An 8,452-nucleotide genomic window follows, 5' to 3' on the forward strand; every position below is an offset into this window, starting at 1 on the left:
TGAGACTTGTAAGCCGGGTAGCTCAGCCGGGTTTGACCCGGCGGTTCTGCCGACGGTCTCGTCTTCGAGGCGGGTGCCTCCCCCGTGTACAGGCCGATTTTCATGCATTTCGTACCGTGGGAAGCGGTCCAAAAGGGGATGGGAGTGAACGTGACTGCTCATACCGACTTTGGCGCTTCCGAGCCGGGTAGCTCAGCCGGGTTTGACCCGGCGGGTCTGCCGACGGTCTCGCCTTCGAGGGGGGAGCGTCCCCCGTGTTCAGGCCGAATCTTGTGCATTTCGAACCGTGGGAAGTTGCCCAAAAGTCGATGGGAGTGAATGTGACTGCTCAACCCGACTTTGAGACTTGTAAGCCGGGTAGCTCAGCCGGGTTTGACCCGGCGGTTCTGCCGACGGTCTCGTCTTCGAGGCGGATGCCACCCCCGTGTACAGGCCGATTTTCGTGCATTTCCAACCGTGGGAAGTGGTCTAAAAGTCGATGGGAGTGAACGTGACTGCTCAACCCGACTCTGAGGCTTCTAACCCGGGTAGCTCGGCCGGGTTTGACCCGGCGGTTCTGCCGACGGTCTCGTCTTCGAGGCGGGTGCCTCCCCCGTGTACAGGCCGATTTTCGTGCATTTCGAACCGTGGGAAGTGGTCTAAAAGTCGATGGGAGTGAACGTGACTGCTCAACCCGACTTTGAGACTTGTAAGCCGGGTAGCTCAGCCAGGTTTGACCCGGCGGTTCTGCCGACGGTCTCGCCTTCGAGGGCGGACCCTCCCCCGTGTACAGGCCGGTTTTCGTGCATTTCGAACCGTGGGAAGTGATCCAAAAGGGAATGGGGGTGAACGTGACTGCCCAACCCGGCTTTGAGACTTGTAAGCCGGGTAGCTCAGCCGGGTTGGACCCGGCGGTTCTGCCGACGGTCTCGACTTCGAGGCGGGTGCCTCCCCCGTGTACAGGCCGATTTTCATGCATTTGCAACGGTGGGAAGTTGCCCAAAAGTCGATGGGAGTGAATGTGACTGCTCAACCCGACTTCGAGACTTGTAAGCCGGGTAGCTCAGCCGGGTTTGACCCGGCGGTTCTGCCGACGGTCTCGCCTTCGAGGGGGGAGCCTCCCCCGTGTACAGGCCGATTTTCGTGCATTTCCAACGGTGGGAAGAGGTTCAAAAGGGGATGGGAGTGAATGTGACTGCTCAACCCGACTTTGGCGCTTCCGAGCCGGGTAGCTCAGCCGGGTTTGACCCGGCGGGTCTGCCGACGGTCTCGTCTTCGAGGCGGGTGCCTCCCCCGTATACAGGCCGATTTTCATGCATTTCGAACCGTGGGAAGTGGTCCAAAAGGGAATGGGGGTGGACGTGTCTGCTCATACCGACTTTGAGACTTGTAAGCCGGGTAGCTCAGCCGGGTTTGTTCCGGCGGTTCTGCCGACGGTCTCGTCTTCGAGGCGGGTGCCTCCCCCGTGTACAGGCCGATTTTCGTGCATTTCGAACCGTGGGAAGTGGTCCAAAAGGGGATGGGAGTGAATGTGACTGCTCAACCCGACTTTGGCGCTTCCGAGCCGGGTAGCTCAGCCGGGTTTGACCCGGCGGGTCTGCCGACGGTCTCGTCTTCGAGGCGGGTGCCTCCCCCGTATACAGGCCGATTTTCATGCATTTCGAACCGTGGGAAGTGGTCCAAAAGGGAATGGGGGTGGACGTGTCTGCTCATACCGACTTTGAGACTTGTAAGCCGGGTAGCTCAGCCGGGTTTGATCCTGCGGTTCTGCCGACGGTCTCGCCTTCGAGGGGGGAGCCTCCCCCGTGTTCAGTCCGATTTCCATGCATTTCCAACCGTGGGAAGTTGCCCAAAAGGGGATGGGAGTGAATGTGACTGCTCAACCCGACTTTGGCGCTTCCGAGCCGGTTAGCACAGCCGGGTTTGACCCGGCGGTTCTGCCGACAGTCTCCTCTTCGAGGCGGGTGCCTCCCCCGTGTACAGGCCGATTTCCGTGCATTTCGAACCGTGGGAAGTGGTCCAAACGTCGATGGGAGTGAATGTGACTGCTCAACCCGACTTTGGCGCTTCCGAGCCGGGTAGCTCAGCCGGGTTTGACCCGGCGGTTCTGCCGACGGTCTCGTCTTCGAGGCGGGTGCCTCCCCCGTGTACAGGCCGATTTTCATGCATTTGGAACCGTGGGAAGTGGTCCAAAAGGGAATGGGGGTGGACGTGACTGCTCATACCGACTTTGAGACTTGTAAGCCGGGTAGCTCGGCCGGGTTTGACCCGGCGGTTCTGCCGACGGTCTCGCCTTCGAGGGGGGAGCCTCCCCCGTGTTCAGTCCGATTTTCGTGCATTTCCCACGGTGGGAAATGGTATCTTTCATTACGGGGACAAGGGTCTGAAGCGGTGAAGTCAGTAACCGGCATAGTTAAGGAAAGGGTTCGAATTTTCTCAACAGTACGAAAAAAGTGAGCAGGGAAGCTAGAGAAGGTGTCAGTGAGTCCCAAACGAGTGAACCGCAAAACTTAGGGAAATGCCCGAAAGCGTTTTAAAGGGTGAAATCGGGAACGAGGAAATGATGGGAAAGTGCCTGAAAGTGCTAAATGAGTAAACAGAAAAACGAAGAAAAATGTTTGAAAAGAAGAAGTGAGTAACCAGGAAAACTTAGAAAAATGTTCAAAACGAAGAAATCAGTAACCAGGAAAACTTAGAAAAATGATCAAAAAGAAGAAATGAGTAACCAGGAAAACTTAGAAAAATGTTTAAAAAGAAGAAATCAGTAACCAGGAAAACTTAGGAAAATGTTTAAAAAGAAGAAATCAGTAACCAGAAAAACTGCGAAAAATGTTTAAAAAGAAGAAATGAGTAACCAGAAAAACTTAGAAAAATGTTTAAAAAGAAGAAATCAGTAACCAGGAAAACTTAGAAAAATGTTTAAAAAGAAGAAATCAGTAACCAGGAAAACTTAGAAAAATGTTTAAAAAGAAGAAATCAGTAACCAGGAAAACTTAGAAAAATGTTATAAAAGAAGAAGTGAGTAACCAGAAAAACTTAGAAAAATGTTTAAAAAGAAGAAATCAGTAACCAGAAAAACTGCGAAAAATGTTTAAAAAGAAGAAATCAGTAACCAGACAAACTGCGAAAAATGTTTAAAAAGAAGAAATCAGTAACCAGGAAAACTTAGAAAAATGTTTAAAAAGAAGAAGTGAGTAACCAGAAAAACTTAGAAAAATGTTTAAAAAGAAGAAATCAGTAACCAGAAAAACTTAGAAAAATGTTTAAAAAGAAGAAATCAGTAACCAGAAAAACTGCGAAAAATGTTTAAAAAGAAGAAATCAGTAACCAGGAAAACTTAGAAAAATGTTTAAAAAGAAGAAATCAGTAACCAGAAAAACTGCGAAAAATGTTTAAAAAGAAGAAATCAGTAACCAGGAAAACTTAGAAAAATGTTTAAAAAGAAGAAATCAGTAACCAGAAAAACTTAGAAAAATGTTTAAAAAGAAGAAATGAGTAACCAGAAAAACTTAGAAAAATGTTTAAAAAGAAGAAATCAGTAACCAGAAAAACGGCGAAAAATGTTTAAAAAGAAGAAATCAGTAACCAGAAAAACTTAGAAAAATGTTTAAAAAGAAGAAGTGAGTAACCAGAAAAACTTAGAAAAATGTTTAAAAAGAAGAAATGAGTAACCAGAAAAACTTAGAAAAATGTTTAAAAAGAAGAAATCAGTAACCAGAAAAACTTAGAAAAATGTTTAAAAAGAAGAAATGAGTAACCAGAAAAACTTAGAAAAATGCTTAAAAAGAAGAAATCAGTAACCAGAAAAACGGCGAAAAATGTTTAAAAAGAAGAAATCAGTAACCAGAAAAACGGCGAAAAATGTTTAAAAAGAAGAAATCAGTAACCAGACAAACTGCGAAAAAATGTTTAAAAAGAAGAAATCAGTAACCAGAAAAACTGCGAAAAATGTTTAAAAAGAAGAAATCAGTAACCAGGAAAACTTAGAAAAATGTTTAAAAAGAAGAAATGAGTAACCAGGAAAACTTAGAAAAATGTTTAAAAAGAAGAAATGAGTAACCAGGAAAACTTAGAAAAATGTTTAAAAAGAAGAAATCAGTAACCAGAAAAACTTAGAAAAATGTTTAAAAAGAAGAAATCAGTAACCAGAAAAACTTAGAAAAATGTTTAAAAAGAAGAAATGAGTAACCAGAAAAACTTAGAAAAATGTTTAAAAAGAAGAAATGAGTAACCAGAAAAACTTAGAAAAATGTTTAAAAAGAAGAAATCAGTAACCAGAAAAACGGCGAAAAATGTTTAAAAAGAAGAAGTGAGTAACCAGAAAAACTTAGAAAAATGTTTAAAAAGAAGAAATGAGTAACCAGAAAAACGTTTAAAAAGAAGAAATCAGTAACCAGAAAAACTTAGAAAAATGTTTAAAAAGAAGAAATGAGTAACCAGAAAAACTTAGAAAAATGTTTAAAAAGAAGAAATCAGTAACCAGAAAAACGGCGAAAAATGTTTAAAAAGAAGAAATCAGTAACCAGAAAAACGGCGAAAAATGTTTAAAAAGAAGAAATCAGTAACCAGACAAACTGCGAAAAATGTTTAAAAAGAAGAAATCAGTAACCAGAAAAACTTAGAAAAATGTTTAAAAAGAAGAAATCAGTAACCAGGAAAACTTGGAAAAAAACACTTAGAAAAATTTTCAGCAAAGTGTGAAAAATATTCTAAGTGTCAGCGGAGGAAAATGCTGCAGCATCGGGAAAGATTCGCAAACTTACACCGAACATGTGCTCCGAAGTGCCGGAGGAATTGGGTGAATTGAGCCCGGCAAATGGCCAGCTGTCGTTTTGTGCCTGCAGCCCGAAAACTTTAACTTTGTCTGTCGCGGAAGTCCGGACCGAGAAAAATCCAAACGGTTTTGACCGGACCGAGTTCCAGACCGATGCAGTCAAATTTGGAATTCAGACCCATTCAGTGCCACTTGTAGTTTTTCCGCAGTGAGGTTGGCGGGGTACCCGGAGATATATGGGAACACGATTTTTAGAACAAAATGGCGGCGCGGGACCGTTCTGAAAGGCATCCGAAAAACGGTTCCACGGGCATAGCACTTTAATGACAGGTATGAGTGCATGCCGGAGAGCTCTTGGAAGTCGAATTTTTGACACTTTGTCAATTTTTTGACAGATTTGACAAACTCTTTCTGTCTGTTCTAAGAGTCAGTCAGAGACTTGTGCGGCGGTCTTTTGACACTATTGGAGGGCGGGCAAACCCCACGTTGACTCCGGCCGTCCCTCCACAGGCGCTCGTGTCCAAAATGAAGGCGAGAGACGCGAGTGGCCTGGTTCCCTTGGGTGTTGCCAAGAAGGCTGCGGGCTGACCGTTGCCTGAGCACTCCCTAAAGCCTCTTGTGATGAGAGCAGACCTCGCCTGCCGCACGACCGGCTCTGGGAGTCGTTGGGCCGCTATTTGTGAATAGTCTGGTCCTCCTCTGCCACCCGGACAAGCGCGATGGCTCTGCCGCCCTGCGGTGCTCGTCACCCAGGTTTGGGGAACACGATACTCGTAACAAAAATAAAAGGCGGCTCGGGACCTGCAGGCGAAAGGGGTCCCGTGGTGCTAAGCACGTCGACTTCGGGTCTCGGTGCAAGCCGGAGAGCTCACGGAAGTCTAAAGTTTTCGGCACGTGGTCGAATCTTTTCAAAGGCTTACCCGGCTCTTTCCGTCCATTCTGAGAGTAAGTCAGAGGCCGGTGCGGAGGTCTCTTGACAATCGGAGGGGGTGGTGGCCCTCCGCAGGCGCTCGTGTCGAAAATGAAGGCGAGAGACGCGAGTGGCCTGGTTCCCCTGGGTGTTGCCAGGAAGGCTGCGGGCTGACCCTTGCCTGAGCACTCCCTAAAGCCTCTTGTGATGAGAGCAGACCTCGCGCGCCGCACGACCGGCTCTGGGAGTCGTTGGGCCGCTATCTGTGAATAGTCTGGTCCTCCTCTGCCACCCGGCCAAGTGCGATGGCTCTGCCGCCCTGCGGTGCTCGTCACGCAGGTATGGGGCACACGATGCTCGTAACAGCAAATAAAGGCGGCTCGGGACCTGCAGGCGAAAGGGGTCCCGTGGTGCTTAGCACGTCGACTTCGGGTCTCGGTGCAAGCCGGAGAGCTCACGGAAGTCTAAAGTTTTCGGCACGTGGTCGAATCTTTTGAAAGGCTTACCCGGCTCTTTCCGTCCATTCTGAGAGTCAGTCAGAGGCCGGTGCGGCGGTCTATTGACGACCGGAGGCTCCCATGGGTGTTGCGATGAGGGTGGAGGGCACAGAACCTTGCCTTAGCACTCCCTAATAAAGCCTCTTGTGAAGAGAGCAGACCTCGCGCGCCGCACGACCGGCTCTGGGAGTCGTTGGGCCGCTATCTGTGAATAGTCGGGTCCTCCTCTGCCACCCGGCCAAGTGCGATGGCTCTGCCGCCCTGCGGTGCTCGTCACGCAGGTATGGGGCACACGATGCTCGTAACAGCAAATAAAGGCGGCTCGGGACCTGCAGGCGAAAGGGGTCCCGTGGTGCTTCGCACGTCGACTTCGGGTCTCGGTGCAAGCCGGAGAGCTCACGGAAGTCTAAAGTTTTCGGCACGTGGTCGAATCTTTTGAAAGGCTTACCCGGCTCTTTCCGTCCATTCTGAGAGTCAGTCAGAGGCCGGTGCGGCGGTCTATTGACGACCGGAGGCTCCCATGGGTGTTGCGATGAGGGTGGAGGGCACAGAACCTTGCCTTAGCACTCCCTAATAAAGCCTCTTGTGAAGAGAGCAGACCTCGCGCGCCGCACGACCGGCTCTGGGAGTCGTTGGGCCGCTATCTGTGAATAGTCTGGTCCTCCTCTGCCACCCGGCCAAGTGCGATGGCTCTGCCGCCCTGCGGTGCTCGTCACGCAGGTATGGGGCACACGATGCTCGTAACAGCAAATAAAGGCGGCTCGGGACCTGCAGGCGAAAGGGGTCCCGTGGTGCTTCGCACGTCGACTTCGGGTCTCGGTGCAAGCCGGAGAGCTCACGGAAGTCTAAAGTTTTCGGCACGTGGTCGAATCTTTTGAAAGGCTTACCCGGCTCTTTCCGTCCATTCTGAGAGTCAGTCAGAGGCCGGTGCGGCGGTCTATTGACGACCGGAGGCTCCCATGGGTGTTGCGATGAGGGTGGAGGGCACAGAACCTTGCCTTAGCACTCCCTAATAAAGCCTCTTGTGAAGAGAGCAGACCTCGCGCGCCGCACGACCGGCTCTGGGAGTCGTTGGGCCGCTATCTGTGAATAGTCGGGTCCTCCTCTGCCACCCGGCCAAGTGCGATGGCTCTGCCGCCCTGCGGTGCTCGTCACGCAGGTATGGGGCACACGATGCTCGTAACAGCAAATAAAGGCGGCTCGGGACCTGCAGGCGAAAGGGGTCCCGTGGTGCTTCGCACGTCGACTTCGGGTCTCGGTGCAAGCCGGAGAGCTCACGGAAGTCTAAAGTTTTCGGCACGTGGTCGAATCTTTTGAAAGGCTTACCCGGCTCTTTCCGTCCATTCTGAGAGTCAGTCAGAGGCCGGTGCGGCGGTCTATTGACGACCGGAGGCTCCCATGGGTGTTGCGATGAGGGTGGAGGGCACAGAACCTTGCCTTAGCACTCCCTAATAAAGCCTCTTGTGAAGAGAGCAGACCTCGCGCGCCGCACGACCGGCTCTGGGAGTCGTTGGGCCGCTATCTGTGAATAGTCGGGTCCTCCTCTGCCACCCGGCCAAGTGCGATGGCTCTGCCGCCCTGCGGTGCTCGTCACGCAGGTATGGGGCACACGATGCTCGTAACAGCAAATAAAGGCGGCTCGGGACCTGCAGGCGAAAGGGGTCCCGTGGTGCTTCGCACGTCGACTTCGGGTCTCGGTGCAAGCCGGAGAGCTCACGGAAGTCTAAAGTTTTCGGCACGTGGTCGAATCTTTTGAAAGGCTTACCCGGCTCTTTCCGTCCATTCTGAGAGTCAGTCAGAGGCCGGTGCGGCGGTCTATTGACGACCGGAGGCTCCCATGGGTGTTGCGATGAGGGTGGAGGGCACAGAACCTTGCCTTAGCACTCCCTAATAAAGCCTCTTGTGAAGAGAGCAGACCTCGCGCGCCGCACGACCGGCTCTGGGAGTCGTTGGGCCGCTATCTGTGAATAGTCTGGTCCTCCTCTGCCACCCGGCTAAGTGCGATGGCTCTGCCGCCCTGCGGTGCTCGTCACGCAGGTATGGGGCACACGATGCTCGTAACAGCAAATAAAGGCGGCTCGGGACCTGCAGGCGAAAGGGGTCCCGTGGTGCTTCGCACGTCGACTTCGGGTCTCGGTGCAAGCCGGAGAGCTCACGGAAGTCTAAAGTTTTCGGCACGTGGTCGAATCTTTTGAAAGGCTTACCCGGCTCTTTCCGTCCATTCTGAGAGTCAGTCAGAGGCCGGTGCGGCGGTCTATTGACGACCGGAGGCTCCCATGGGTGTTGCGATGA

This window comes from Chiloscyllium punctatum, unplaced genomic scaffold (genome assembly GCF_047496795.1).
Source record: "Chiloscyllium punctatum isolate Juve2018m unplaced genomic scaffold, sChiPun1.3 scaffold_1112, whole genome shotgun sequence".
NCBI lineage: Eukaryota > Metazoa > Chordata > Chondrichthyes > Orectolobiformes > Hemiscylliidae > Chiloscyllium > Chiloscyllium punctatum.